The sequence below is a fragment of the Eschrichtius robustus genome, chromosome 8, assembly GCF_028021215.1.
Source record: "Eschrichtius robustus isolate mEscRob2 chromosome 8, mEscRob2.pri, whole genome shotgun sequence".
In the NCBI taxonomy this organism is placed as follows: domain Eukaryota; kingdom Metazoa; phylum Chordata; class Mammalia; order Artiodactyla; family Eschrichtiidae; genus Eschrichtius; species Eschrichtius robustus.
The window spans coordinates 108530176-108556464 of NC_090831.1; the positions used below are offsets into that span (position 1 = coordinate 108530176).

The following is a 26289-nucleotide window of genomic DNA, read 5'->3' on the forward strand; positions in this document are numbered from 1 at the left end:
GTTCAAAGCAAAGAGATTTGACTCCTTTAGAATAATAGAATTGGAGACAGGACTACAGAGAGACTGAAGGGTTTTAAAAAGAGCATGGAGCATGGCATCAGGAGGACCAGGATCTGAATCCTGGCTCAGTTACGCGCCAGCTGTGTGTCCTTGCCCAAGCTTCTTCAGCTCTCTGAAATTCAGTTTCTTCAGCTGCAGAGTAACAGGAGTATCCACCTCCCAGAGATGTTGGGAAGACTGAGTCAGACAAAGCATTTGCAACCAGTACAGCACCTGACACACGGTAAATGCAACGAATTCCGTTCTTCTGCCTGCCTCTCCCCTGTAAAACCAATGCGGCGGGTCTTGAGAACTTAGAATGGCCATGGAATATAGTTGTGTTCTTAAAAAAAACCAATGTGTTTAAATCATATTTTAAGAATACTGATGGGGATGTTGATACCTGCTACAACGTGGATGAAGCTTGACGACATCATGCTAAGTGGAATAAGCCAGTCACAAAAGGACAAATACTGTATGATTCCTCTGATATCAGGTCCCTAGAGTAGTTACATTCATAGAGATAGTAAGGACAACAGTGGCTGCCCGGGACTGGGGGCAAGGGGAAATGAGTTGGTGTTTAATGGGTTTCAGTGGGGAAGACGAAAAGGTTCTGGTGATGGATGGTGGTGACAGTTGCAAAACAATCTAAATGTTCTTAATGTCACAAAACTATACACTTAAAAATGGTTAAAATGATCAATTCTATATATATTTTACCACACAGAGACTACTGAGAAGTACTTGTTATTTAAAAGAACCTTACAATAAGTTCTTTTGACAAAAGAATTATTTATAGTTAAATAAATAGTCATGTTGTAGTTTACTTGTTCCAGCTCCCAGGCTAAGGAGAGCACTATGGGAGAAAATTCAAGTACCTCTCCCATTTGGTGGAAAAACTTGCTTTCCACTTCAGCCAGGCCCTCGCTGCTGGGCAATAGTCCACAACCTGTCCCTAGTCAGCTATCTCTTGATTTCTACAATTGCTGTTCCAAGCATGTGCAGACATTCAGACCGTCGAAGTATACCCATACTACCTTAGGCCAAAATAAAGACCCTCCCTCTACCCTTTTTCACTAATCTACCTCCTATTTCAAATTGTTTTTTAAGATGGCCTGTACATACTCACTGGCTGTACTCATTAATGCCCACTGCACTTAGTCATTGGAATGAAGTTTCTAATGCCAGTATTAAAATTTTTAATCACTGAGAGCCTCTGACTTGACCAAATCCAATGGCCTCATTCTACCGCTCATCCCAACTTGACCTCTTATAGTGGCATCTGATACTGACTACTTCCCTTTTTGAATCGATGGGCTTTTCCTTCGATGGGCTTTTCCTGCCCTTTAAGTGCTGGCATGTCCAGAGGTCCTCTGCTTGGCCCACCCTCATTCTGCTCAGGTAGCTCCCCTTTTGTAATCTCACCCATTCACACACGTATGACTCCACCCTCCACATCTTTCTCTCCTAAACTTTGGAGTCACGCTTCCAACGGTCTGCTAGTTGTTGCCATTTAGATGCCCCCTTCTCAGATGTCCAAAACCAAATCCAAGCTTCCTTTCTACTCTCTCATCCAATGGCTAGAGGATTAAAAAAATCTACAGCCATTTGCTATTCCTCCATCTCTCTCACAACTGCTATATGGAGCTCCAGTCAATAAGCCTCACAAATTCTACTTCCCAAAGCATACTCCACACTGTCTCCTCCTCCTCATCTCCACTGTCAGTGCCCTAATCCAGGCCCTTTATCTCGCTCATCTGGACCGCTGCTCACTGCACCAGTCTCCTAACCAGTCTATTCTCTTTAGTTTTTTCCCTTCCAGTCCAATTTTCACACTGCTGCCAGGGCATTTTTCTAAAATGTGAATCTGTGCCATTCCTCTGATTTTAAAACCTCCAATGGTTCCCCACAGTCAACAGGGCAAAGACCAGATACTAGGACTACAAACACAGCTCCTTGCAATCTCATTTCCCACCACGTGCCCACTCCCCAACTCCCATGAGCCTCAAGCTCCTTCTCAACTGCTCAAAATATGATCCTCGGACCTCTATGGCTGGCACATGCTCCTCCTCCTTCTGCACGTGGTGAGCAGCTACATTTCCACTTCCCAGCCTCCCCGGGCCGAACTGATCACAGGCTTCCAGTCTGTCTGGGAGGCCTCTGCTGCAACACTTAACACACAGCGTCTCATTTCCTTGGCTCTTGCTCCCAAGCCATCGCTGAAACCTACTTGGTGGAGCACCTCAAGATTAGGAACTCCACCCCACTTGTTTTTCAGTCCACCCCAGATTCTCTATGGCTCACGTGATCTGTCTCCCTAGTCACCGGATCTCCTGACCATCAAAGCGCAGCAGCTCCACTGCCATGCTGCTGTACCATGGTGAGTGTGTCTACTACAAGGCGTGGAAATCATTCATTTGTTCATTCCACTAACACTTTTTAGACATGGGGATACATAGATGAGTAAGACTTGACACCTTCCAGTAAGGAGTTCACGCTCTAGTAGGGAAAACAAACACGTAAACAGACATTTATATAACATGTTGGAGGAGCCCAATGACAGAGTGACTCCCAGGACATTCTGGAGTAGAGGGGCCCAGAGGAGGACAATGAACACAGCAAATGGGGGGAACTGGGTATGAGAAAGGCCACTGGATGAAGCTTCTGGGACTGATGGTGCCCAAAGTGAGTCTCAGAGAACATTAGGGAAAGAGGAAGGGATAGGGCAGGTGGGAGACAGGAAAAGGAAAATACAGCAATTAACCACACTAACTTCTTGTCCGCTGCCCAAGTACAAGTAGTAAAAGTCATAAGACAGTCCTTGCAAATATATCCAGACATTTAATTGTGAAAACAAACAACAGAATTGTCAACCTTCTAGGACACTCCTTCTCACTCCCTTTTTGTCTGTCCCTCTCTCTCATACCCACTGACACAAGAAAAACTTAATACATGTAATGAAAAGTATATGTAAGACCGGTCATGGCAGTATTGACATGTTTAGAGCCCATGTTTTCATGCCGCTTCAAGAGTCACTTCTTACCTGTGCTCTCCACGCCAAAGCTTCTCAGACTTCCCTCACTCCTGCTGGCCTTCGCCCCCCTCCCTGACCCTTTCAGCTCTTTCTGTGCTCACCTTCCATACGCAATGCAGAACTAGGCTACATCATTTAATGTTGCCCTATTTATTCAAATATGACGTTACCATGTCAGTCAGATCTTTTTGTGCTAAAAAGAATTTATCAATACTTTCTTCATAGCATAAAGTCTACACTTTAATTTAGAACCACAGTTACTATCGATATACTGGTTTCGTTTCTTTAAGTCTTTAGAAGACCCAAAGTTATTCTTAAAGGAAAAATAGCCCTATCAGAAAAAAAATTGAAATAATAATCATCACATCATATAGCAGAGAAAACTCAGATTTCATTTCTGGCTATGTCGGTGTTTTACTACATAATTCCTTGGTCCATCTGATCTCAAATCCTTATAGAAATCTTGATATATACTATCTCACGTAAAGTAATTTTTAAAATATCTTCACGTTTTTGTTCCATCTTATTGACAATTATTTTACTAATTTGAAAACTGATTAAATACATGTACAGAAACGTAACATAAAAGAACACAAAATCATCTTTCAATTTAGTATTTACATTTGTCAGCAGCTATCTTAATCATATTTACTAATCATCCCTGCAAGTTCAGTAAACAAAACCTATGAATAATAGAACTGCACTTAAAGTTAGGAGGTAAGGAAGAGGGAAAACAGATGATCCTTTGTCTTGGTTCTGATCTTGAAGTCATACTAACCAGGGGGAAGGGAAAGGAAAGAAGGAGGAGGAAGAGCACAGATAAGAATAGTTAAAAACAGTGTGTGAAGTAAAAAAATTATAAAGTAAGTTGATTTCACTCACAGTTAAGAGTCCCTGAAAACAAGTGAAGTAAAATCCTACTCCATCCCTCAGTCCAAGAACTGAGCAGAAGTTCCCTTCCAGGGAGGCTTGGTGGTGCTAAAAGGAGGCAAGAAGGATGTGAGATCTCAAAATCTAAGTGATGAAAGGCACGCCAGCCATTCATCCTCCCACTTCAGGCGCTTTTTAAAAAAAAGTTAATCATCGAATTAAATGTTATAATCCAATTTCCAAAATTGTTCTACTCCACTTAAACTGCTGTCACCTCTAATAATCTTACAGGCAAATGCATTCATTTCAAACATCATTCTCTTCAGATTCTGCGGTATCTGAAGCTCTCGATTACTCCACCTTTTTTGTTCCTGCCAGGAATACAGCGGGCTCTTTCTCTAACACTATAGATCTAGCTCCTCTTGCTAACTGTACTCCAAACCACGGTTTCCCCCTGAGGCTTGGTCCTCAGTGCTCTGGCCTGCCTCCCTGCATACGCATCCCTTGAAGAATTTAACCCTCACTTCTGGGATGACAAATGTGAAGTTTCCCTCTTTGGCTAGACATTTCAACATGAGCCCTGGTTCATGTTTCAACGGCTTAGGAATTTCCCCTTGAACATCTAAAACCAGACGAGCACCTTTATCTCCTCAAAATTGGTTTCTCTTACCAGTTATTACATGCCTGATCATCCTGCAGGCATTTTTTTTACTCACATCTTCCTCTCTCTCATTTTGCTGCACCCCTCGTGTGCATCCTACCTTCTCCTCTCTCATCTCCCCCGACTAACTCCATCAGTACTCTACCGCTGGATTACTGCACTCGGGTCTACCTCCTATTTCTCCCTTCCTTCAATTCATCTTTGTCACTGCTACCAGATTAATCTTCTGCTAGATACCATGGTATTCTTCTTTTTCAAAATCATACTGCCATTCTTCTTCTTCAGAAGACAGATGGTGTGGTGGTTTTAAAATGCTCCCAGACTCTTTGACACACCTCTCCTTAAAAGGTGGAAACTAATGCCCCTCCCCTTGAATATGTGCTGAACTTACTGGCTTGCTTCTACGGAATAGAATGTCGCAAGAGAGCTCACTGCTCCCAAATCCCTGACCCACAGAAATTGTTAAGAGATCGTAAATGCTTGTTGGTGTTCTAAGCCACTAAATTTGGGGTAATTTGTTACATGGCAATAGATTATTAATTCAGAAGGCCTTTCTGCTGCCGAGTGGATCAAATCCAAACTCTCTGGGCACCCAAGGTCTTCCAGTAACTGACTTTATCTTTAAATACAAACACCTGCTTCAGTCTAAGGCCAGTTATTTCACTGACTTAACATGACATGGTAAAATTCTGCTTCTTTAGCCTATGCTAGTCTAACATGAAACGTCCTTCTTTGATTCTGCCTACTAATCTATAAATTTATTTATTTATTTATTTTTGGCTGCGTTGGGTCTTCGTTGCTGCACGCGGGCTTTCTCTAGTTGTGGCGAGAGGCGGCTACTCTTCGTTGGGGTGCGCGGACTTCTTATCGCAGTGGTGTCTCTTGTTATGGACCATGGGCTCTAGGTGTGTGGGCTTCAGCAGTTGTGGCTCGCGGGCTCTAGAGCGCAGGCTCAGTAGTTGTGGCGCACAGGCTTAGCTGCTCTGCAGCACGTGGGATCTTCCCGCACCAGGGCTCAAACCCGTGTCCCCTGCACTGGCAGGCGGATTCTTAACCACTGCGCCACCAGGGAAGTCCCTGCCTACTAATCTAAATTCAACACTTTCCTTTTAGGCTCAATTCAAAGTCCACCTACCAAAGGAATTTTTCTATTTTCTAATGCATATAAATAAACATATATCTGATTTCCAAAACTGTAAGTTATTTAAGGGAGAAATCATGACTTTGCTATCTTTATATTCCCCATATTAACAGATACATAGATATACTTTTTGTTTAGAATTAACTTTTATGACCCTTCCTTCAAAAAAAAAGTTTTGAATGTCTTTTAACAGAGGGCATATACAATAAAGTTTAAACTTTAAAAAGTGTCAAATAGTTTGAGAGTATAATTTGGTAGAATATGTTACCAAAAAAATCTACATGGCTTATGAATAAGCAATTCCATTTCCAAGAATCTATTTTACAGATATAATTATACAAGTAAGCAAAAACAAAAGTACAAAGATATTTTTCACAGCATTGTTTATAAAAGGGAAAACTCAACAAAAAGCAACATAAAATACATCAACAGAGAAAAAATTAAATTAGGGTACAATAGACTACCATAGATCTATTTCAAAAAATGAAACATGTCTACATGTACTGACCTGTTCAAATTGCCATGATACAACAAGTGAAAAAAAGGCAAGTTTCAAGTTTCACAAAGAAAATAAAATATTTAAGAATAAATTTGACAACAAATGTATAAAATCCATCTGAGGAAAACTTTAAAACATTCCTAAAAAAGACACAAATGAAGACTTTAACAAATAGAAAGACATTTCTTATTTTGGAAGAGAAAAAGCCAACATCATAAAAATGTCAGTTCGTTGTATATTAATTTATCAATGTAATGCGATCCCCACAAATATACCAATAATTCTTTTTACTGAAGCTGGAAAACTGATACTGAACTGCATATTAAAAATACATGTGCAAGAACAGCCAGGAAAACACCAAACGGGAGAGGGGAGGACTAGTCCTACCAGACATTAAATTATACTATAAAGCCTCTCCATGAAAAGTGTGCTACTAGCCCACAAGTAGACAGACAAAGCAATGGAGTAGCATGGAAAGTTCAAAAACAGACTGAAGTACAGATAGAACTTTAGTACTGTGTATGATAAAGGGGGCATCTAAAAATCACTGGGGCAAAAACTGACTTTTCAATAAATGGTTAAAGCAGTTGATTAGCCATTTGGAAAAACATAAAATTAGATCCATTCTTCATACCATACACAAGAATAGGCTCCAAATGAATGAGGGATCTAAATGTAAAACAATGAAGTCATACAAGTACCAGAGGTGGGGAAATGGTGAATTCTTCTCCAACCTTGATATAAGGGAGGGCGTGCTAACTATGACTCAAAATCAGAAAGAATAAAAGACTGATAATTTGATTACATAAAAATGTTTAACAATTTTTTTCTGCATGGCAAAAAAATCATTAACCAAAGACAATAGATAAAATAGGAGAAAATATTTGCATCATATCACAGATATCCACAATAAGTAAAGAACACTTAAAATTGAGGAAATAAAAAACTAGTAACTTGGCAGAAAAATAGGCAAAGGACATGAATATACACACACATACATATACAGACACATATACATGTATACACATTACAGATACACACATGTATATGAACATATGAAAAGATACTAAATTTCACTTATAAAAGAAATACAAATTAAAACTACACTGACATGTTATTTCTGACCTATCAGATTGGCAAAAATTAAACAGTGTGAAAAGTCACCCTTGGCCAGGATATGGAGAACTAGGCACTCTCATGCAGAGCTCCTTGGAGAAATGGCCGCTTCCAGGGCTGAGGCAGAGAAAATAGACAAGGAGGATCATTCTGTGTCAGAAAGTAAGGATGTGTCAAAGCACGGTGGGGGTATGCCGAAAGGACATAGGAGCCAGCTTGAAGAGGCTCCCACTGGCCAAAGCTGGGACAATTTGAGCTTCAAAATAAGTAAGGATCATAAGATAAAGGAAGAATTCATGAGTCTAAACTGATATTTTAAAAAAATAAATAAATGAGAGATAAGGGAACACTCTTTGTGGAAGAAAGCCAATGAATAAATGAAGAGGGAATGATGAAATTTTAAATCCGATTGGGCAACCATTATAAGGCTAATTGAGTCGGGCAAGAATCATGCATGGATTCTAAAGCCTACAAGTAAAAATCTGAGGAGTAACAGGTTATTAATGAAAAACATCACTCCACAAGATAGTTATCGTCTGAAAAGGGGGAAAGAGTAACACTCGTCAAACCTGGCAGGCTGGGCCTTAACCAAAGGATCAAAGTCAACATGCCCAGAAGTGGGACAAACAGACATTGTGTGCCTCTGAATATGATGAACTGAGAAGAACACAATGTCCCCTGTGCAGCATTTCTGCCAAAAATGCAAAACCTGAATCTAAACATGATGAAACTTCAAACAAACCAAAATTGAAGGATATGCTAATAATAATTGGCTAACACTCTTCAAAACTGTCAATGCCATGAAACACAAAGAAAGACTGAGAAACTGTTCCAGATGAAAGGCGACCAGATGCAATGTATGGCCCAGGATTTTCTTCCTATAAAGACATTTGGGGAATAACTGACGGAATCTGACTAAGATCTATACTTAGATAATATTATTGTATCAGTGGTAATTTCCTGATTTTGAAAAAGTATAAACTTAATAAATAAGGAGAAAGAAAAGGAAAATTTGGCTGAGAATGCATAACCTGCATCTAACGACGAGGAAACTTCAGACAAACACAAAAGGAGGAATTTTCTACTATTTCCCAAAAAAAGGCACTATATTCTTCAAAAAATGTCGATCTGATAAAAGACAAACTGTAGAAATATTCTAGAAGAAAGGATAGTAAACAGATATGACAAGTAAATGTAATATATAACCCTAGACTGGATCTTATACCACAGGGGAAAAAATGTTATAAAGGACAGTATTAGGTCAACTGACAAAACTGTGATATGGATAGCAGATCAGATGAAAATATTTTAACAACACAAATTTATAAAATAGTTACTGTTGTGTAAGTGAAAATTCCTGTTCTTAGGAAATAAACACTAAAATATGGGTAAAGGGCCATGATATATGTAACATTCTCAAATCATTCAGAAAAAAATATATACACACACACATATACATATATAAATACACAGCAAAAAAATATGCACAAATGATAAAGTAAATGCGGGAAATGTTAACAGTAAATGAATCTAAGTAAAAATAGTTTTTCTTTGCATTATCCTTGGGTTTTTTCCAACCTTCTTCATTTTTAATGGTTCATCCTCTAAATGAAACTACTACTCAGAATTACCATAAAATAAAGACCAGCAATCTTCAAAAAGAAACTACGCTAACAGTTACTGCTTAAATATTTTAACAATAACTGTATTTCCTAAGTGTTCACTTGAGAGATAAGGAGTCTCAAAATGGCCATGCTATATCTTAAGGAAAACACAACTGGAAAGAAGCTGAAACGTGCAAAAGAAATTCTATCACATGTGGCTAAGATCATAACCTTCTCTAGAGTCAGACTACCTGGCTCTGAACTTGGGCTCCAAGCCCTGAGCTTTCCTAAGCTTTGATTTTCTATAAAGTGGGAATGATGATACTATCTATTTCCTAGGGCTGTTGTGCAATTAATGGAATAATAGGAAAAAAAAACAACACATTTGAGCAAAGTGCCCAACACATGGTAAGCCCTCATTAGTATCATTACTATTATTTCTCCTTTGTATTGTAACATATCTGCCACAGGGTAATGGGGCTTTTGGTAACTAATTACAAAGAACACCAGAGAAGAATTCGTTTTTAGCCAGCACCACACAGTAAAGATGCTCTGACTTTAAGGCCCAGTTTTTAAGGTAGAACAGCCCCTGGAGCGAAAAAAAGTCCTCTATCAAATTCTCATGACTTGATGAAAATATCAGTTGAAAAGATCCCATTCTTCCCCATCTTATTTCTGTTTCCCAAGTAAAGTTATGATCCAAATTTTATCCATTCGACCAGTCTACAACTGACCACAGTACACCTCCCTTGGCAAGTTACCTCACTGGGACATCCAATCTCCCGGAAGCTTGGAAGCTTGCTTAGCTTACTTATCACATCGTTCAGTCTCACAGTCCTCATCAACTCTGAATGAATTGATAAAAATCAAAATTCTTCACCTGCAAGGTCACACCCTAGACACCCAAACAAACCATGCAGAGTTTCCCTCCTCTTGAAGGCCTGCCTGAGCAGTCAGCGGCTTCCCTCCCTGACAGGAATGTAACTACCACTGTTGGCATGTTAACTTTCCAGAAGCATCTATCAAGGGTGGACCATCTGTCTCCATTAACCACAGGATGCATAATGGACACTGAGAGCAATTCAACACTCACTGATTAATAAACATTGGCCTTCAAGAGAAACAGCACTGAGTACCAGTCGATACCTTTGTGTTAATCATTCAAAAACAGAAAAAAAATTGTGGCTGAGTTAACTCAAATTAAATGTAAACTTTCATGCAACATATTTCAAAACGCTTCGAAAGAGTAATTTCTAAGCATAAATATCAAATTCGCCATATAATTACATCAAAACGATCACACGAAATAATCAAATTACTATCAAATGGAAATAATTTACTAATAACATAGATTTCTAGTACTTATTCAGTACGGCTTTCTTTTAGTCTTCATATAATCTTCAGTAAAACCCAAGAATCTCTTCTAAAAATAAAGAAAATAGCCAGCCCTTATTCCTAAATGTTCATTTTCTCTTAGCAGCTTTTTTAATGTACTTATCTTCTTTCATCATCAAAGGCAGCATGAATATATACGAAATGTAAACTCTGTGTCCCCTTTGCCATCTTCTGTACTTTTCTACTGAAACAAACTACAAAATTCTCTTCTTGTTTCCCATTCTTAGAGGAGGAAAAAATTATTCAAGAGGAATAAACAAACTCCTTCTACATCTTCCTTTGTGCTTCCTCTATGGAATTCCCAGACTTTCTGGATACCAGACCCCCACCAAGTCCCTCCTCTCCACACCAGCAGTTCCTGAGAAAAATATATTCTTACACCAAGAACATCTTTTTCCATTAAGTGACACAAACATCAAACTTCAAAATTTAAAAGATAAAAAATTTCCTCCATCAGGTCTCATTCTCCAAATTTCTTTAAGACATAAAGAGAAGTATTGTCCTACACCCTACAAGGTTAATAACAGTGCCAATGTAAGTCTATGCTTACTTACTATTTATTTTGGAATAAATAATATGTTCAAAGTTCAAAAGGTAAAAAAGAGTATTCAGGGAAAAGTCTCCCTGTCCTCCAGCTACCTACTTCCTTCTCCTAAAGGCATGAAATGTTATAGTTCATTTTTTATCCTTCCAGAGATGTTCTATCTATCCATCCATCCACCCATCCATTCACAGCTGTTTATAAATTCTTCTTTACGCTCTTCTATGCCTTGTTTTTTTTTTTTTAAAGGCTTTTTTAAATTAATTAATTAATTTATTTATTTATTTATTTTTGGCTGTGTTGGGTCTTCGTTTCTGTGCGAGGGCTTTCTCTAGTTGCGGCGAGCGGGGGCCGCTCTTCATCGCGGTGCACGGGCCTCTCACTGTCGCGGCCTCTCTTGTTGCGGAGCAGAAGCTCCAGACGCGCAGGCTCAGTAGTTGTGGCTCACGGGCCTAGTTGCTCCGCGGCATGTGGGATCTTCCCAGACCAGGGCTCGAACCCGTGTCCCCTGCATTGGCAGGCAGATCCTCAACCACTGCGCCACCAGGGAAGCCCCTAGGCCTTGTTCTTATCTAAGATGGTATCTTCAAGGATCTAGCATATCAGAATACAATGAGCTTCCTCCTTCTATCTTAATGGCTATACAGGAATTTTAAAATATGCAGAAACCAGTTTCTGTGGCCCTATTCTCTTGTCCCACAAATTCATTAAATATGCATTGTGTCTGACAAATCCACCTGATTTTAAATAAATAAATAAATACACATTCCACCCCCGAATGTAAATATTTTCTATATACTAGACCATGTTGTTATATCAATGCAAAACTTGTTGGGTGTGATAATTGTATTGTAGTTATACAGAAGAATGTCCTCTTTAGCAGGTATTTAGAGGTGAAATGTCATAGTATCTGCAACTTATATTCAAGTCGTTAAGCAAAATAATACAAATGTATATACCACATTTGATTCAAAAACATACATACACAGAACATGAGGCAAATGTGGCAAAATGTTAACAACTGATTAATCTAGAAGAAGAGTAAATAGGTGTTCACAGTACTGTTTTCCTAAAGGTTTGACATCTTCAAAATAAAAAGGGAGTAAAAAGGCTCTGGTACTCCCATAGGGTCCCCTCATTTGCTACCTTAAAACATAAAATTGTCATTTCCCAACTACCAGGCCTATGTCCTAACCTAACCCAATCTCATCCCTCGTACTCTCTTCCAAAAGAAAATTAAAACAAGTTCTTTAGCTATTCTTAACTCAAACTGCTCAAATGTCACGGCTCCTTGGGGTCTTCCCCTACTGCTTGAGTCCTTCTCCCTTCTCTCTCCTTGTCTAGCCACTCTTTGGGGCACTCAGACATTTACTGCATCTTTTCTCGGCCTAAGCACTGGGAACCCAGCGAGAGAGTAAATACCTAGAGGATGAAGCTCTGGATGAATAATCCTTTTGTAATTCCCACAGCACCCAGCTCAAAAAGTGTTTATTGAAAGAACAGCTTTCTCCAAACAAAGAGGGGCAAGGGAACCACCGCTAAGCAATGAGGGAAAGGTCTCAAAGCTCAGTCTTCTTAGAAAAGCTTCTCCAGTCTCCTCAGTTTTTTCTCCAATATGTTATGAAAACTCATCTCATCTTTCCTGTCCTTTCAGATTCCCACAACTGTCTACGCCCTAACACAAGGACAGATTATCCTACTGAGAATGGAAAAACCTGTTCCACAATCCCAAATAAAGCAACTCTAGAAGTTAGAATAGCCAATTCTCTTACATTTTATTTATTTGACATTACTCTCTAACGCTGTAATAAACTGTCAACGATTTGGAGAAAAAAAAAAAGCACCTCTCAGTCACCTATGGAATATTCCTGCATGGTACTCTCCCACCAGTTTGAAACTAAGGGAGACCAGCCTCTGAATGTGTATTTACTTCAGTTAATCAAGGTGATGCCAGAGGCAGCTATCATGTTGACTAAGACAACAACCTGTGTCTAACAGCAATACACTTTGGAAAAGTTGACAATAGGAAAATATACAAATGACACCTACTAAAAAATAGGAGCGCTTCTTCTTGAAATAAGACTCAAATTGAAATTGCACAAATTGAAATTTTACAAATGTAAAATAGGAAGATTCTAAATCTATTTCGTTTTTCTCACCTGAGTACAAGTCACAGACCTGGAAGAGATCTTTAAGTTCAACCCTCCAAAAATGAGATCCAGAGAGCTTAAACACCCAGTCCAACACCCCATCACTAGCAAATGAAAGTCAAGCTAGGTTTAGAACTCATATACTCTTCCCAGGCTTCTCTGTCCATTTTACCTCTAAATTTCATAAATTTAACTTTCTGTCCAAAAAAAGCAGAGTGGATAGGGAAGTGGAAGGCCAAACTGTGGTCAGCTATGCCACTAACCAGGTGTGTAAAATTAAGTAAACTGTCTCATCTACAGAGTAAGAAGACTAAATTAAATTAGCTCTCAAGCCCCCGCAGAGCTAGAATATACTCTGATCCTTGACAGTGGCATAAGTAATAGTTGTGTATTTAACACAAATTTGATGCAGTCACATTTTTTATACCAAACTTAGTTACAGCTTAAGCAATTTAAAAACATTATTGTAACCCAAACCACATCTTTGTTTACCAAAAATTTCAAAAATACAAAGAATCCTGAAATTCATTATCTATATGATTATTATCACCTGAATTTTGGCAGGATGTCCTTTAGCACAAAATTTAAACTTCAATCTAAAACCTGTTTGAATGCTTATTTAAATATCCTAAAGAGTTTGGGAAGTCATACATTTCACATATATTTTCCATTCAGCATGGCATCCGCTGTATAAACATACTCAAATCTTTAGAAAGAGTCTGCACCAGCATCTTGTCATAGTAAAACCTGTCTTTGGCTCTGGGCTGCCATTTAGTCAGGCTAAAAAAGTGCCTGTGGGAACTGTCAGCTGTTACTGGCTATTCATACGGTGAATGGGAAAGACAAAAGGGAAAGGAAGAACAAAAGAAACAGAAAAGAACCCAAGAAGGAAAAAAAAAAAAAAAAAAAAGGAAGGAAATCAAGAGAGTAAAGAACATGGGAAGACAGAAAGAAAGGAGATAAACAAGGAGAGGAATGGCCCAAAATGCCTTGTCAGTACCCCAAGGCCACGGGGTGCCGGCATCCACAAGCCTTTAGACAGACTGCAGACACCTTTAAGTGTTCTTGTTTGTTTTCTTTCTTTTTTTAAAATTATTTATTTTTTTATTTTTGGCTGTGTCGAGTCTTCGTTTCTGTGCGAGGGCTTCCTCTAGTTGCGGCAAGCGGGGGCCACTCTTCATCGCGGTGCGCGGGCCTCTCACCATCGCGGCCTCTCTTGTTGCGGAGCACAGGCTCCAGACGCGCAGGCTCAGTAATTGTGGCTCACGGGCCCAGCTGCTCCGCGGCATGTGGGATCTTCCCAGACCAGGGCTCGAACCCGTGTTCCCTGCATTGGCAGGCAGATTCTCAACCACTGCGCCATCAGGGAAGCCCGTTTGTTTTCTTTTGTTCAGTTCTGGACAGAAAGTTTGCCCAGAGAAGACATGTTTACTTGTGCCTGCTCCTAGTCTCCACATCGAGGATCAGGAGGATTCCAATGCATGAACAGTAACACAGAAGAAGCCATGATCCAAAATACACTACACTGTTTACCAGGAATGTCCAGGACCTGACGTGTTCCTGATGAGTCATCTTTCCAGAGCTTGTATCTCAACTCTGAAAGAGCACAATGATCCAAAAAGATGTTTTACCAAGTACTATGTATATTTATACAAATGCAATTCAGTGCTTTCAAACAACTGGTGCTGTCCAGAGACAACAACGAAATACAGTCCGAAGGAGGGCATTTCCAGTCATATCCTCTGGATGCCACTGCAGCCGTCCCTCAACCACACGGGCCCCTTCCTCAATCAAAGGGCTGGGACCTCGGACACAGAAGGAGCCTAGGCTATCAGGCCACCATCATGCTCCCCACACACAAGCAAACGCAGCTATTATAAGGCATGGTTTCTTATACAGATGATCTCTTTAAAAATCTTTTTAAAGCAAATCTGTTGTTGGAAATATTTGTTTTTTAGGATCTCAAATGATTTTCTATTACGAAAAATATGTATCTTCAAAATACTCTGCAGTTGACATGAAATGACTAAACAGATTATTGATTCACAAAGCTAATGAAGTCTTTGTTCAAAACTGCTAGTTAGGTAGTAACAAAGATATACATACGGCAAAGGGCAAACTCCTCTGTTCCTCTTCAGAAGAATTAAATTAATAGCAGAAGGAATCTTAATGTTGAACCCTTTAAAAGTTGGAGCAAAGGAGGATTTTGGCATCTTTTTCCATAAAAATAGGAGAAGCCTGCATAGTAACTTCAACAACTAAAAGGCATAAAATAGACAACACATTTCAAAGATGAAATCCAAAGAAAGGCTATGAATGGCATTTTATTTAAAAATACTTTTCACCTGTTGCTATCAAGTACCTGCGTTTTCAGGCAATAATCACTAAAGATTGAAGAGCCCTCACAAATTCTTTTGGGGCAGAGCCTACAAAAAGTAGGTATTACACAATTTTGAAGAGCTAAAAATTAGAAAAAGCTGAAGAAATATTAGTGACACTAAGGACAAAGCTAACGAAGTAAGTGTTCCTAGCATAGCTAACAATGATTAATCTCTCTGGAAACACAGAGAAACAAAAAAAGATAATCGTAGGTTTTTACAAAATGGACAATATGTGCAATGGATGCATGATACATCAGTATAAAAGCAGAAAGCAAAACAGTTGTCAATGGCCTTGACAATGAACAGGTAAGTGTGGTTGTGAACATTATGAAAAGATTCAGTACTAACAAAAATTCCCCTGCAAATAGGAAACAGGCACTGAAGGTCACAGACCATGTACAATTTTGCAAGACAAAGACCTGGGGTAGCATTTTTTTTAATGAGTTGTACAAGAATTAACAGAAGTATTAAGCAGGTTCCCAGAAACTCCCCTAGTGGTCTAAATATCGCCCAGTGCCTCTATCATGGAGATGAAAGAAGCAGAAGAATCTTCCAAATTGGGGGTCAACAACCCTTCCAAACTGGAGTGTTCAGGTTCAATTAATTTCCAGGTGTTCTGATGTAGATAGTACAAGTATGGAGAAGGGTGCCCTCGAGACCCATCCCTAACTTCAAGGAGTCCCGGATCTCCTGATCCTGGGACTCAGAAGCAACGCCCCTACACTGAGGCCAGTCTTGATTAACATGGATCTTTCAAAAAGCTAAAGTACTCCTGTGAGGGTTTACCATCCTACCACAATGGGAAAAAACTCAATCATAGCACTTTAGGGCCAGAAACACCTTACTCCACATTCCACCAAGCCCTCATTTTACAGACAAGCAGCCTGTGGCACAGACTTGGACACTCTCCCAAGTTCTGTAGCGAGTGGGAACTAGACCCCAGTGGAAAGAATATAGAGCCCCTAGCACAGCATCCAAAGAGGCAGGTACACGCTAATTATTATTAGAGATAGTAACACTATTCTAACCTCAATACTCTTTCCACCGAACTAAATAAGATCCGCCACAGCACAGATCTAGAAGGAAAAGGAAGAAGCACATGGAGGTAGGACCATAAAGGACATCCACGGGTGACTTCGGTCAACTAGAGGCCAGGCACCTGGCTGTCAGAGAAACAGAAATGTCAGAAGCTGGAAGACAGGAACCTCAAGAGATGTGGGAAGACAAAGACAGATGTTGCCAAGTGCTAGTGTGTTGTGTCTTAACTCCCTAAAGCACAGGAAGTTTTTCAAAGGTACTGGGGGTGGGGATGGGGGTGGAGAACCAATGAAGAGAGATGGAGGGTGGGGATGACACAGCTGCACCTCCCTCCCTCTGGCTGCTCAGTGAAAATGGGCCCATGGGCCTTCCCCAGCACTCTTGTCATGTAGACCGCCAATCCCAGCCTCCAACTGCCAAGTCTAAAGAATCCAAAACTGCTTCACAGATTCAGTTACGGAGATTATACCACAGATATTCGAGTCAAGAAATGACTGCAGATCTAAATAGCAAATCACATGCAGTTCTTTTCAAAGAAATCAGCAGTAGATCAAAATCTAAGGCTGCATCCATGAAATATAGTCTAAAATCAATTATATGGATGCTAAATCAACTCTAAGATTTAATATGCAACCATTTTATAAAAGAAGTCAGAAAATAAAGAATTTCAAGAAAAAATTAAACTGCTAGATGTGCAAAGCAGGGAGATTTCGTGGCCTCAGCCCAGCTTTGTGGCCTGTGCTACACAAATGATGTTTCCTAATCCATAAAAAACATCCATAATAAGCACCACGTGTGCCTTCCAGGAATTTGATTTAAACTAGTTAACGATCATAAAGCAATCTAAAATTGTAAGCACTGCATGAATTCTGGGCATAACTTTGGAAAGGCATTTGATTTAAGTCAAGTAATAGCATCTGGTGATAATTTGAAGGATTCACCGGAAATGAAAAGGAAAACTCATTAATTTATTTTCTAACAAAAGAAACCTGTGCTATTACCTAGCCTTGACATATCCACAATAAGGTTTAGAACATTTAATACTTAAAACCTTTCATTTTCATCCTCCCATTCCTTACTCCTTACCCATTTCTTCTTTTTTATTTCCTTGCTCTCAGATAAGATTATATTTTCCCCCAAATCTTACTATTCTTTCTTCTCCAATAAATTCACTCATATTAAAATGTACTGTCAAACCTCACTTCTAGTCACTTCAGCCTTGAATCATTCTGACTCTGGGAGTCTAGTTTAATCTGGAATGCTTCCAGAGCACCACCTGTTAGAATGCCTTGGCATCTCCATGAACCCCTCCCCTAAGTCCTCCCCCTCAATCCTCCCCTTCTTCCCCCTCCACCCTGACCCCAGCCTAGCAAAATAAACATATACTCTGGGTGAGAACAGTGTGCTTGCTCTGCAAGGGCTGCTTTAAGACATCTCCTGGCATCTCCACTGCCTTCCTACCAGATTCCAGACCCAGAGCCCCTTCACTGAGAAACTGCAGAGCCTCCACTCTTCCCCCAAGTCCTCAAAATAGGGAAGGGCCGTGCCCTGGCTTACTCTTCATCTCCTGATGCGTATCTCATTCCTGCAACCAGGAGTCTTCTACGAGGCAGTTATCTTCAGAGGACAATGCCCAGGTTAACGCTATTAGAACCCACTATGGACCCACAGACTAGCTTTAACTAGGAAAAGAACTGCATCTCATAAAAACCATTTATTTAGTAAGTTCACAATTATCTAATGTGATGTATCATGCTCCATAGCTGTATATTAAGAGGCACTTGGTTAGATTTGATACCTAAACATTTAGGTTTAGGGAGCAGCAAACAGTTTTGTCATTTAATAACATCAGTAATATTTCAATGTGTTTTAACTGGAGACTTCCACTATTGTGTTAAGAATCCCAATGTGAGTTTTAACAGACTCAGAGTTTTTGCAAAATATATGGAATTCTGAACTCTCAAAATAAAATTAATTTAATCCATTTTAAACTTTCAAACCTCAGTTTGCCATATAGCAATCTTTAAATGAAATAATTTTGCAGAAGTCCAAGGGTAGGTGCTACAACTTGAAAAGGTACAAAAAACAGGCATAGAATCATAGAACTTTAGAGTAGATGATCAAATCTTATGGTTCTCAAAATGTAGTCCTCTGACCAGCAACACCAGCATCACCTGGGAACTTGTAAGAAACGCAGATCATTAGGCCCACCCTAGACCTACTGAGTCAGAAACTCTGGGGTGGGTTCCAGCAATCTGGGTTTTAACAAGCCCTCAGTGATTCTACACACACTGAAGTTTGAGAACCACTGACCCAATCCCACCACCCCACTGATGAGAAAGAAATGAAGCTAGCAACTTCCTTCAATTCTTACACCAAAGCTAGTGACCGAGGTCACTAAAGACAGTTCTCAATAAACCTTCAAAACGCTTCTTAAACTATACACCTAAATCCAAGTAGCCACACAGGATCTTCTAGGCTGACTACATCTTGAGCTACCACAAGCAGGAATTCTTATATCACTGCTAAATACTTAGGCAGATATAAATTTTTTTTGTCACGAGTAATTCACATTTAATACCTAAAAAAAGACTTCACATTATTGGCCTCTCCACAAAAGCAACAACTCAAATCTCATAGGCTTTCTTATTTGTTCGTTTGGTTGGGTGGGCTAACTTTTGTTGCTGACAGCAGTGGTGGGTTTTGTCTTGTTATGGTTGTGTTTGGCTCCGTTTTGAGGGCAACAGCAGGAATTTATGGGACACATGGTTGATAGTTTGTTTTTGGTTTGGGGGCTCCCCACTACCACCACCAAAGAGGTTCACACACCAAAGGCGTTTGAAAGTAGTCATAAAGGACTAAGAGGCCAGAAACTGCTAAAAGATCCCCCTCAAAAAACTTTACATTTTATCTTGGAATGTATCATATTATTTTTTTAGACAACAGATTTATATTTTCAATTATGTTTTACTTACCTTAGTTTTCATATGTGCAACACATAGTGGCAGAATGATAGGAAGCTAGCCTGTGTTCTAGGAATGATGACAGGGCTATAATCCAGCCACACATAACCCCATAAACTAGGTAAGTCTGACGCACAGCACTGAGAGAGTCTGTATCATCTTCTACAAGTACCAGACCACATATGGGGCTGCGTCATCAACCCACCAATATAGCATCTACCACGTGAAATGAAATCTATAATTTTCCGCTTAGGGCTCTCGCTCTAAACAGATGTTTGATGTATCTCATACCTTTTTATATAAATATTTCAAAGTCTGTTAGTGGTTATCTGCACAACTAAACATCTGTTTCTATTTACATTTTAAAATATCCTCTTTGAGACATTTATCACTTGGGTGTTAGGATTACCACAGACTGAGATTTAGAGGTTTAAAGGTTTCCATTCCTGTTTCTCATATAGAAGCTGTTTTCTCAATGTCATGCCATACAAGAGCTATTTTCAGTCCTCTTTCCAGACTCTATTAACATATATAATTACCTTCGATTTCACAAACCAACTAACATGGCTCAGCGCATGACTATTTCTTTCAGGAAGAATCACGGACAAGCGCACAAAGCAACAGAAACAACTACTTCGATTTGATTTACACTTCCAAACCCCTCTGTGTGACCTGAGCGCCAAATCTTCTTGTGACTTTATTTTTCTCTGTCATTAATTAGGGGTAACAATTCCAGCTATATATATACTTACAGAAGAGGAATCAAAGTCACTGAGTCAAGGAGAGTGCCCCTGGAGAGACTGCATTCATTCCTTGGAAGAATTGTAAATTACAGTGTAGTTATTGATTCTAGGCCTCCTCCTCAGCTCCACAACACACCCTCTGAGGCTAAATTAGAGGGGTTAAATTATTTGAACATTCCTTCATTCAACAAATATTTCTGAGCACTTGCTATGTGTCAGGTACTATACAAGGACATTGGGAATATAATGGCCAGTAAGACAAACGTAGCGCCTGCTCTTCAAAAAACATCTTAGGGAAGTGTTTGGTTTTTTTTTTAGGGAAGTGTTGATTAAGCTCACAGGACTTCCAATCCGTTTATACACCAAGGGCTCAATTCCATTTGATTTTTTAAATAATTACTCAAAATCATAATGACTCATAATCACTCCACTCTGCTCCTAAAAATGGGAGACCACATGAACTACATGAAAAGCCCACAGAACACACAGACAGATGCTCTACAATATGAAGGCCTTACAAAGGTCAAAGATATCACCCTGGAAACACCTTATAATCTATGAACGGGAAGCATGTTGCCATGCCCTATAAAATGAATTAAAATTTTTCTTTTAAAGGCAGAACACTGTAAGCTAATGTTTACCTATCAAACACTAGACTTAAACCTAAGCAAATCCTCTATAACTGTGCTGTCCAATGCAGTAGCCACCAGCCACTTGTGGCTATTTGCATTTAAATCAATGAGAAGTTCAGTTCCTATGGCACACTAGCCACATTTAAAGTGGCTCACTAGCCTCAAATGCTTAGTGGCTACCACTTATAAGTCATTATACATATATCATTGTAAGTCCTTTCTATCATCCCAGAAGCTCTATGGGACAGTGCTGCTCTATAAATACCTCTGCAATACTAAATCTGAAAATTACAGTGTAATGAAATGTGATGATGCATCCATATTCTGCTACTACACATAAAAAGCATGTTCATCGGTAATTTAGTGCCACTTCTTTCTTCCTAAGTTGAGAAATGATAATGTTGAACATCTCTCCCAGTGTACATGAGTAAACAATTGGCGAATTGAGAATAAAATTGGGAAACAAGTGAAAAGCTGATTACATTTAGCCCCTCCCTTCCTATTCTTTTTACTAGAATGTGTTGGTGGTACTCTGAATTCTCTGTGCAAGGACGTGTGCTTTTAGCCTAGTAGCTAGCAGACGTGAGGACAGTTAAGAATGAAGATGGGAGATCAACCCAAATAATGCAACTCAAATTCAATTTAGACTGACGCAACAAACTTGGGTGCCTACTGTGTACCAGTTATACACAGATAAACAATCACCATTCAATCTTTTATGAAGTCAATTTAGTAGAGGTGTCCAACGTATAAATAAAAACAATATATGTTGTGAAAAGTGCACTGAGACAAGTACGTGCAAGGCATAAAGGTGACACAGGAGAATATTTTTAAATGTCTTCCGAGGAGAAATCAGGGGAAATTTTCTAAAGGAGGCACCCTAGGAGCAGAAAACAAAGCTGTGCAAAGGAACAAGTGGTTTGGCAATGCTGGATTAAAGTATCTTTGGTGGTCAACAGGGATGGAGACGACAACGGAGGGAGGGAGATTGGGTTAGAGAGCTATTTCCATGCCAGAACGTGACACTCGCGGTTATGTCAAGCTTGCCCTGATGGGTCTATAAGCTTTCCTCACCAAAACTGCAAGTAACGTGAAAACCAATCACAAAAACTTGATAGGTAATTTGCCTATGTCTGCCATACAGCTAACAATATTAGACAGCAATCATTAGTAGGAATAAAGAGATGTCTCTTTGTTACACAGTACCATTTAATAATACGTATTGGTCACAAAAACATTGTAATTGGAACTCTTTGTTTTCAGGGGAAAACCTCTGTTGCCTGTGAGTTTTATTTGGAATATCCTTAGAGTATATATCAATGAACACATTTTCAAAACAGATGGATTACCCCCGCATCTAAATATTCCCAATAGGAGTTTATCTGACAGAGAAGCAAATGAAATAAATAAAAGGAGGACGCAGAAGCAACACTTCTGTACTCCAGACCAGAGTAGTTGCTTTTTCCTCCCAAATTTTCACAGCAAAACTTCTGCTACTCTGTATACTGCCTTGCACTTTCTGCTACAACCAGCCTATGACCAACAAAATTATATCGTGTCCAGCAACCTAAAGGACTTCTGTGGCTGCTCAGGTAAATCCTTGGAAATTATCTGCATCTTCTGGACTCTCCCCTTCACTTTACACGTATGTTCAAGTCTCAAAACAAAACCAAAAACTTCCATGGAATCAGTTCTCTTCAAATTACTGGGATCCTCTCTCCTCTCTTCACAATAAACTTATAGAAAATGTTAGCAGCCTAAAGGCCTTAACGAATTTACCAAGCGAGTCTCCTCCCTTTGGTACAAGCAAGACTTGCAGATAAAAATACATATATAAATATATGTAGATAAACTGGCTGGTCCTTAGGAAAACACGAAGTATTCCTATTCGCATGAACACGTGGCCCTTAGGTAAAGGGAGATTTCCAGTGCAGCATATGTAATGATTGAAAGAATGGGTTCTGGAGTCAGCCTCCCTGGGTACTAGTTATGGGTCGTCACTGACCAACTCTTACTTAACCTCCTGAGCTTCCATTTCGCCAACTGTAAAACATGGGTTACAATGTTTCATCAAGTATGTCCCCACACGTCTGCACAGAGTTAGCCCTATCTAGTGACAGATCAATACGTGTTAGCTATTTCATCCCTGAAGACGGATGGTTTCACAGCTATCTATTCCATCCAGCAAGCTAGTTACCTCAGTAAGTTCTCATCCCTCACCGTGCATCAAAAATACTTAGGAAGATTTTTTTTTGTTTTTCCAATACACTATGTTTAGGATCTATTTGGATTTGGTTTCGATTGGGCCGGGAATCGGAGTTCTTCCTAAAGCGCTCCAGTTACTTATAACGTGCAGCCTGGATTGAGAACCACATATAAGTCTCTATATGACCACCGATACACAGGCCGGCAAAGTCTGTTCGATTTCTAACTGAATCAGCGCAGGCAGGCCCCCCAGCCCGAACGGACCAGGATCGCCTAGATGCTGTGACGACGAACTCAAAGGGCGGTGGGATTTACACCCACGTCCGCATACTGCTCACCGAGGATCAACTCCCAGAAACTCCACCAGATGCGGCCTTGACACCCGGCGCGGTCCGGATCTGTCTGGGGCACACGCCCCCTCGCCCCTTTGGCGACAGCCCCCCGCGGGCTGCCGGCCCTCCAGACGCGTGCGTCACCGCGCCCTCGCCTCGCGCGCCCCAGCCCCCTCCCGCCCACGGCACGTGACTCGACACGCGCCAGCTGCACGCGGGCTCCATCAAAACAAAAACAGAGAGGGCTGGCCGGCCGGGCAGCGGGGGCGCGCGGGGGCGGCGGGGAGCGGGCGCGCCCCCGCCGCCACTGCCCGGCGCCGCGACCGCGCCTCCGCCGCCCCCGGCGCCGCCGGCCGCGCGCCCCGGCCGGCCGGGGGCGGGAGGGCAGAGGGCGCCACCCTGTTTACAGCCGTCGCTCCGGGCCCGGGACCCCGCCCGGAAACGGTCTCCCGGGAAAAGGCCTTGGCGTGCGCACCCACCCGCGGCCGGGACGCCGGCCCTGCGTGGGAGGCTCCGGCCGCGGCTCGGAATAAAACCGTCGCCACGGCGCTGGGGTCGGGCCCGCGCGAGTCTCCGCTCCTCCTCGGCCCGCCGCCCACGGCTGCTTCGTGTCAGCCCCGGTCACGACTCTGCTACGCACTTCACCCCCATCTCTCAGCTCCGGCGCTTCCGCAGACCCTCCTCACGTGGCCGCCTCCTCCCGGCGCCGGCACTCCCTCACGACTGGGCTGCGGACCCTGGCGCACTTCGGGACCCCGAGCTGCTCCCACCCCGAGGGACGTCACCCCTCTCGGACCCCCCCAACCCACATCTTCCGCCCCGGGGGTGGGGGTAGCCACAAGCTGTCAGAAGCCTAGTTTTCCACATGACGAAGCTCACCCCTCACCCTTACACATCTCCACTCACCCTTCAGCCTAGCTTCGAGCTGAATCAGATATTTAAAACGGGGTGGGGGGTGGTCTTTTCTCCCTAATCGGAAAAAAAAAAGACGCAGCTCTGCCCATCTACTCGCTTTAAGACTTCCCACGTCGTCCCACCAAATGCAAGACTTGTAGAATAGAAATGCCCACCACACACCTGCTACGCCACTCGCTCTCTGGAAACCTGGAGACCCACCCAGCCCGCCTTCTGGAACCTGCGCCGGGGGGGCGGGGGGGGTGTTGGAAGCGACGCCGTCCGGTTCCCTAAAGTAAGAGCGAGTGAGAGGGGAATCAGGCACCCCGGCCCCGCCCGGGAGAGCGGTCCTCCGGTCCCCCAGCTCCAGAGCACAGCACTGCATCCTCCGTCCCTCTCGGCAGAACGAGGGAGGTGGCCAAAGGCCTGGGTGCCAGGGGCTGTTTTTGCCTTTAGAACTCAGACACCGCGTCCTCTACGAGCACTCCCCCCCACCCCGCCCCCCGCCGCCGCCGCCGCCTTATTTCTGGTCGACAGCAAAGGTAGGGTAGGGGGAAGAAAGGAGCGAGTGCTCTCGAGGTTCAGGATGTTAGTCTCCGCGGAGTGAAGAGGTGGGATCTCGAAATGGAAACAGTCTCCCCCCCTCCCTCCTCCTCCTCCTCCTCCTCCTCCTCTTCTGTTTACCTCAAGTTTGAATTTTATCTGCGCAACATTAGCTGGAATGCGGACATTGAAAAAAAAAAACACACACACACACACACACTCTCAAACCGGCAGCAGCTCCGGAGGAGCCATGTGGCATCAAGCCACCTCAAAGGGGAAAAAAGTGCTCTTAGCAACACAAACATGGCGAAATCGCCTCGGCATTCCCGGATAACGCCACAACCCCTACCTTCCCTTGCGCGACTCGCCAACATCCCGGCCGGGACCTGCGGCCCCTTCCGGGGAGAGGCGAGGGACCCCGGGGAGTCCCAGGGTGGGACCGCCGGGCGTGCTAAAGAGGAAATAACAGAGTCCACGGTGGAAATGTTTCTGCTGGACCATCGAACCCTCCGCCTCGCCAGCAGCGAGAGGATGCCTCGCTCACCTCGAGAGGTCCAAACGGAGAACAAAATTCCCATACCAAAGTCCGGCTGGGCCGGCTTTCCCCACCCTCCAGAACTTACCTTGGGGCTGAACACACGCTGCTGCTTAAATCCCTTTCTCTTTCCTTCCTCCGGAGCGAGACGCAAGGGGGAAAATGATGCGCATGTATATTTGTAGAACATATTCTTCTAGAATGCCCCTTTGGTCATCACGAGGAGCGATGGAGGCTCTGGAGACAGGTGCAGTGCTGGCCGAGGCTGCCGGCTAAAAGTTGTTCTCTTGGCGGTGGGCAGCGGGGTCCCCGAGCCGGGGCTGGGGACCGGGTCTCCCTTCCCCCCCGGCGTCGCCCACTTCTCGCGGGCTGCTGCTGCGTGCGGCTCGGCTGCAGGGGAGGTGCGTAGTTTCTCTTCCTCCCACCTCTTCTCACTCACTTGTTTTTGTAGCCGTGGGCTCCCCTAATGCTTTCCTCTCCACAATGTTGTTTCATTATATCATGTCCATCATGTGACACCGGAGAGGCCTCTCTATGGAAACTTAAAGGGCCTCCCACGTGACTGCAGCAGCAACAACAGCAGCGGCAGGACTGGCGGCAGCGGCCGCAGCGTTTGTACCACCACCCACCGAGAGCCCCTCGCAGCATCCCGGAGGGGCTTCTGGCGCTGCAGAAGCCCAGATAAGTGAGCCACAGCATCCGGGAGCTGTGGCGTCTGTGCGTGCGTGTAGCCTTCGCTCATTACATAGGAAACCGAACAGAAGGAGCGTCCTTAAATCCTTTCCTACAGTCACAAAACCCACGCTCTGTTAAAATTACATTTCGTGGCTCCTACTTTATTTTCCCCAAGAGCAATGAGTTTTGTATCGGGTCCGATTAAATTTTACCAAGGGAAAAAGAAAAACTGGATTTGTCCCTCTGCGAGTTCAGCCTGCTCTTGAGTAGATCAGAAATGACAAAATAATAACAGAAA

The 26289-nt window shown here is 42.2% G+C and overlaps 1 long non-coding RNA gene across 1 annotated transcript in view; it reads right to left on the reverse strand.

Moving 5' to 3' along the window:
• The window catches only part of LOC137768561 (uncharacterized), a 164898-nt gene extending 138987 nt beyond the window's left edge, over positions 1 to 25911 (reverse strand). The window contains exon 1 of the long non-coding RNA XR_011074758.1: positions 25405 to 25911. This is a non-coding gene — a long non-coding RNA (uncharacterized lncRNA). The remainder of the gene's footprint in view (positions 1 to 25404) is intronic.
• Between the last annotated feature and the right edge of the window lie 378 nt (positions 25912 to 26289).